The following is a 6,299-nucleotide window of genomic DNA, read 5'->3' as shown; positions in this document are numbered from 1 at the left end:
CTGCTATTGCCTTAGATTCTTGAACTTACCATTCTAAGTGTTTATCCTAAATAATGTGAAACTATCTGCCAGGAAGCTGCAGTCAGACGCACATAGTGTGGCTGTCATGAGCCCTGAGCATCCTTCTGGGAAGGCACAGCCCCTCCCAGCGATCTCACGGCAGGACGTGCAGTGTGTCCTGAGAGGGGTGCTTCATTCCTCTGGAAACGGACTGAGAGCTGAGGGCCGAGGGGGGAGAGGCCGCCTCTCTGGGAGGTTCTGTGGGTTGCAGGGAATTCTTAGTGAGCGTTTTATTCTTATTACAGGGAAATTTAATTTCTGAATATCTAAGAGAGGCAGTGTACTAGCTCCCTTATTAATGCTCATGGATTTATATATTCCTGCTAATTGCGCTGTCTTATTTCTTCCCAATCTCTACAGGATGTCAAACTAGGTCTGGCTCTAGTGTAATCTAAGTCCTCAATCCCCAGTGGAAAATCACAATGAAATGGCATTAGCAGTTGGAATTTTTATGACAGTGAAGAAGACTGGCAAGTTCTTCCATGTGTGTAGGATGTGAGGTGAAGGAGGATGTTGTGATGCAGCATTTCTAGGGGGAGGAGATGACTCAGCAGCAGTTCCAAAGAGAGAGGACCTGGCATGATAAAGGGGGTAAATGGATTGCTTGATTAGGAGCAGAGGTTCTGCCGGTGTGCAGAATGGGAGCATGGATGAGGGATGTCCTTCGATCAGGGGTGAGTAGGAAGCAGTTATAACGGAGCTTCTGCCAGAGTGAGGTTAGTGAATCTGATTTGAGGATTAATCAGGGGCCCAAATCAGTTTTGAGCTGGGGCTGCTGCTGCTAGGCAGCTTTGTCACCTAGAGGACTGTGGGAGATGGACACCTGAGGCATGTTCCAGCCTTGGGCTCAAACCAATCCTTGTGGGCCAAAGATCCAGGGCCCCAGTCATGCTTGCCTCCCAGAAACATGACTCAGAGTTCCTTTAAATTCTACCTTCAGACTTTTTTCTTCCAGAGATTAGACACGTGCTCATGGGACATTATCCTGGAATCAATCCTTGAGACAGATGTACTGTGCTTCTCTTTTCTTCAAAAATTCTTATGTAAATTTATTATGCAAATAGAAGTTCACCAAGTTTGGGATATTTCACCTCCCTTATATATGGAGACCATACTCTATAAACCAGATCTTCGAATGGGAAGGTCTATTTCATATCAGGTGATGGGGAGTTCAAAGAGCAAACAGGATGCCTAGGGGACCAAGAAAAGAGAAACCGAAGAGAAAGCAGAGGCGTTTTGGAAAGAGGGTGGATGAAGCATAAAGAGGAAAAGATAAGGAGAAAGGGAAGCCTGGCATGGAATTCTAATTGCAAACAGTGGATTCCAAAGTCTGGTTTCTAGTAAAAAATCAACAAGTTCATTATTCCATGCAACTCAAAGCCATCTCACTGTATGTGCGCAGGACATGATATCTAGGTGTAACCATTGCTATCTTTTGGATGTATGAACAACCCAATAATGGGAAAACAGAAGGTTCCTCTTTAGTTCTACCAGGAAAGTTCAAAGAGTCCTAAAATAAGAAATGTAGATCAATAAGAGATGTAATCGAGATAAGTTGGAGAAAGAGAAAATAGTAAATTCAGTGGACACTAAGTACCAGGATTGAAAACCTCCTGTTTTCCTGATGAAATTGAGTAAGACATCTCTAAATGAGTTCTCAGTGGTTCTCCCAATTCCTGGGATGGGGCTGAAGGTGGTCTATAATCTTTGGTTAAAAGATACTCTCTATTCTCAAACTATTTCTAGCTGATCTATCCCTGGTTAGATCATGCATCCCAGGATTAAATACAAACGTTGTTTAATGTTGTCCTTTTCTCTTACATATGAACATACAATCAACCAGCTTAAGTTCAGTGAGCTTTGGATGGAGACTAAAGATGCTACACCCTTCCTATGCCTAATGATTACATTTATGAGACTTACACTATTTTTAAAAAATTATAAGCATCATTACTTTCCAGTTTTTTATCTTCCCTTTGTAAAACAACTGTAGAGACAAAACTGAACTGGTAGGTGGCAGGGGGGATACTCTATGTGATACTTGAAATGTTCCCAGCTGCGCAGCCAAAGGAACTTGTGCAAGGTGAATTAGGTATGTCAGTGTAGAGAGTGTTCAAGGTCATATGCTACAGAAGTCTAGACTGTACAAATCAAAGATCATCTGTTGTCTGCTCTTTGAGGTTCAAACCCAGGTACCCCTAAGCAGGTGTGTGCCCTTTAGTGGGGCTTCCTCTGTTCCATCAGAGGGAAGTGACACCAGTAACAGCCTCCTGATGGGTTGTTGAGAGAACCGAAGGAGACAGTGCCCGCGGGCAGCACCCGACCAAGGTGTCCTTGCTATGAGAGAGAGCCAGAGACGAGGGAGAAGGAGGCCAGTGTTGTCCTAGGCATGGGGGTGGTGCGTGTCCTTGGGTTGGTGGAGAAGTCAGGGAGGGTGGTCTCACTGCTAGAGATACCAAACCTTTGGGTTTGGTAGTCACGATGTCTTAATTCTACCTCTGTGAAAGGGTTCCTTTGTCATATTTTTTTTTCATGTCTTCCTAAGACTACGTAATACATAAAATGACAAACAGTGTGTGTGTGTTTGTATAATTACCATTTCATAATTGTAAACAGGTCCTCAATTTCTCGTTTTGGTTTCAGTTAATATTTTTCCCTGGGAACCGTGGCCATGATCCCTTTATCAGTGGCTCCCTCTCCCCTCAATGGCAGGAGCGTGCGTTTCGGTCTGAGCTCCCTGCAGTCAGTGGGCAACGGAGGCCCGGAGAGAAGATGCTCTGAAGGTCCTCTTAGTCAGGAGAGCGAGCCCCGCCCCCGATATCTTACACTCAGTTCCCGGTCTTCCTCATTCCCTCCCTCCCTTCCTCCCTTCCTCCCTCCCTCCCTCCCTCCCTCCCTCCCTCCCTCCCTCCCTTCCTTCCTTCCTTCCTTCCTTCCTTCCTTCCTTCCTTCCTTTTCTAAAAGAGATGTTTTTACTACGTCAGCATCTCTCATTCCTAGTTTATAAGAAAACAAGACTGTTGGTCCCGGTTTTGCCCTCCCAAGTAACCAGGGATCAGGAGAATTCTTAGTTCCTTTTCTCTTTGCTCTGGAACTAGCTGAAGGAGCTGGTGCCCAACTCCTTACCGCACTCCCTGCTCTGCTCATCTTGGAGCCCAGATCCCGGGACTGTCAGGGCTGCACTGAGCTCCGTGCCCCCAAGAGACAGGAAGGAGAAAGAGCAGTCCCGGTTCCCCAGGAACCCCCTGGGGACTCATGGTCACCTACCTGTCCCCTGGAGCTCACATTTGCCAAACTGGGGAGAGGCCTGGGATGTGCTCGTGTCCCCCGTGGAGGCAGCCACCCCTTGGGAACCACTTTCATGGTCCTGTTCAACCCCATTGGAGACAGGGTCAGCACAGAGGAGAGCTGGAGTCTCCACCTTTCCCGTGTGCGGTGGTCTCCGGTCTCCACTGAGTGTCCTTATAGCAGGAGGTCTCCACTGAGTGTCCTTATAGCAGGAGGCGGCAGGGGCCGGGCAGGGTGGAGTGTCTCCATCCCTCTGCTGTGTGCTCTCTGTGTACTGCATCTGGGACCTGCCTGGAAGAGGAGGCCTGGCGCTGGTGAACAACCCCCATTGGCCACGCCCCAGTCCTTACATCACAGCGCCCTTGCTCCCTGCCTGTTTTCCCAGCTGGGTGGGAAGGCCTGGGACTATCTCCGGGATGGTCAATGGTGTTTTTCTGAATGAGTGACTGAATAAATAAGCGAATGATTCCAGTTGCCTGTGTCCTCTAGTTCACTCTGCTAGTGCTGGTCCTTGAGGGTCACGGCTCTACTCCCTGCATTGGTCTAGTCTTGTCCTCCCTTTGGGGACAAGCAAAGTAGGTGGTTAAACTCCTGATATGAACCTATTATACAGCCTTTATTTCATTTAGTGTGAATATTCATGTATGTTGCTGCAGAAACAGTATTGTGTTTGATTAGAGGGTACTGTCAAGACCCTTCTGGGATTAGATTCTGAAACATACCTGGTCTCATCTCACCTTTCTGATCAGCAATTGCCAGGCCATGAGTGTCCCGTTGCCTTCTGGGAAACCCCCAGAGCACACATTCACACAAATAATCAATAAAAGAAAACATCAGTTTCCATTTGGCAAAACCTTTCCTCACAGGTCTAGGAACAAAAACGCAATAGATGGACTCATTCACTTATTTCACCCAAATGTACTGAGTCCTAACACTGTGTAAGACATGGTGCTCGGTACTGTAGGGGCTCTCAGGATGACAAAAGAACCTGTCACTGACAAGCGAGGAGTCTGGCGTTAGGGAAAAGGCTGGCACAAGAATAATCGTAATGCAGAGCAGACATGCTAACTTCTGCAATTCACGTCTGAATAAAGGATGAAGCTGCATAAAAGACAGACATTTGCGACAGTCCCTGGAGGGTGGGTAAGAGTTTGCCAGGCAACAATGGCAGGCCAGAGTATTCCAAGCACAGAGAGCCGTTAGGAAAAGGGCGTGAAATCAGGGTGGGATAACATTTGGAGAACAGCCAGCGGTCCGAGTCGGGGTAGCACGAAATATAGGGCAAGAAGGAGGTGAGGGAAGGCTGGAGGGGTAGGTGGGCAGAGCTGAGGAAGCTGGGGGTGTCCAGGGGGAGTCTGCACTCGATTTAGCGGATACGGGGAGGGATAAATGTTAAAAACATTTTTTTTTGATCAGTAAAAATAGTATTTATTCAAATGAAAAGAATTTGCCAAACAAGATAGATATAGATATTCATTTAAATGCTTATCATCCACGCCTGAGATAACCATTGTTAATATTTTTAAATGTGCTCTTCTGGTCTTTTTCTACATGAAGGTGGATGGCTAGGTAGGGTGATGAGTTGATTTTGAGAGTAAGGTATACATGGAATCACAATACCTCAGATTATTAAAAACAGCCTATGGATACAGTATTTTATAAAAATGCTGTCAGCATATGTGTAGGTTGGATACAGTGAAATTGCCCAATAGGAAAGCCATTAGGAGTGCCGTTGCAGTGATTAAGAGGGAACAAATCCTTGAACTTGGGCTATGGAAAAAGAAAGGGGGACTATATGGTCCAAAAAAAAAAGGGTATTTCTAATAATGGCAATAATGGCTATTCAAGTAATTCAGAAGAGAGAAAGGAAAGTCAGAGATACCTTTCAGGTTTCAAGCCTGGATGACTTGGGGCTTGGGGAGCCATAAACAAGATATTGGCTTGGGGTAAGGGAGGATTATGTGTGTGTTTTCACATGTGTTGAGTATGTATTTGAGGTCACCAGACAGTTAGATACATAGGCTGAGAACAAACATGCAGATTTCAGATTAATTTACATTTAGGGGAGATGGTGATATTTCAGAAGGAATAAAAGAAGAATGAGAAGAAAAATGTGGGCACATATTTATTTATTTTATTATTATTATTTTTAAATCCTAACCCAAGGATATTTTTCTACTGATTTTCAGATGGAGAGAGAGAGAGGAAGGGAGGAAGGGAGGAAGAGAGGGAGGGAGGGAGAGAGAAACACAGATGTGAGAGAAACACATTAACTCGCTGCCTCCTGCATGACCCTGACCAGGGCCAGGGCCAGGGATTGAACCAAAACCAAGGCACCTGCCCTTGACCAGACACAAACCCACAACTCGTTGGTCCATGGGCTGATGCTCTAACTGCTGAGCCAAACTGACCAGGGCATGGGCTCCTCATCTTTAGAAAGACAAGGAGCCAGACAAGGACAAGCCAGAATTGTCTAAGAACTTAGAGTGGACCGTTTGTAGTTAGGGGTTATTCATAGCCTGAAATGTCACAGAGAAATCCAGGAGGATAAGGACCGAGCACAGAACATGAAAAGAAGTAATGTATAAGGTACCTGGCCCAATTCCTGGCCCATGAAAAAAACTCAGTTAATAGCAGGTATTACTATGATTAAAATATTATTAAATATGGAAGTTAGGGAGAGTTCACCAGACCCACCAAATGTCCTACAGAGAGTTGGAACTTGACAAATGTGTTGCATGAAATAATGAATGATGGAATACCACAGAGCAAGAGTTTAGGAGGGGTGAGAATGTGGAGGTGCAAACTCCTAGACCAGCTCATCAGAACCAGGTATAAGAAACTGGACACCAGCTCTGTCCTTGCCCTTGGGGAACTTCTGTCCTTTGGGACTATGTATTCTGGATTCTGAAATTAACCATGCATACTGGTCAGTATGCTTGGGGAGCTGG

Source organism: Molossus molossus, unplaced genomic scaffold (assembly GCF_014108415.1).
Source record: "Molossus molossus isolate mMolMol1 unplaced genomic scaffold, mMolMol1.p scaffold_m16_p_7, whole genome shotgun sequence".
Lineage (NCBI taxonomy): Eukaryota > Metazoa > Chordata > Mammalia > Chiroptera > Molossidae > Molossus > Molossus molossus.
Note: the sequence above shows the minus strand (reverse complement) of the source record.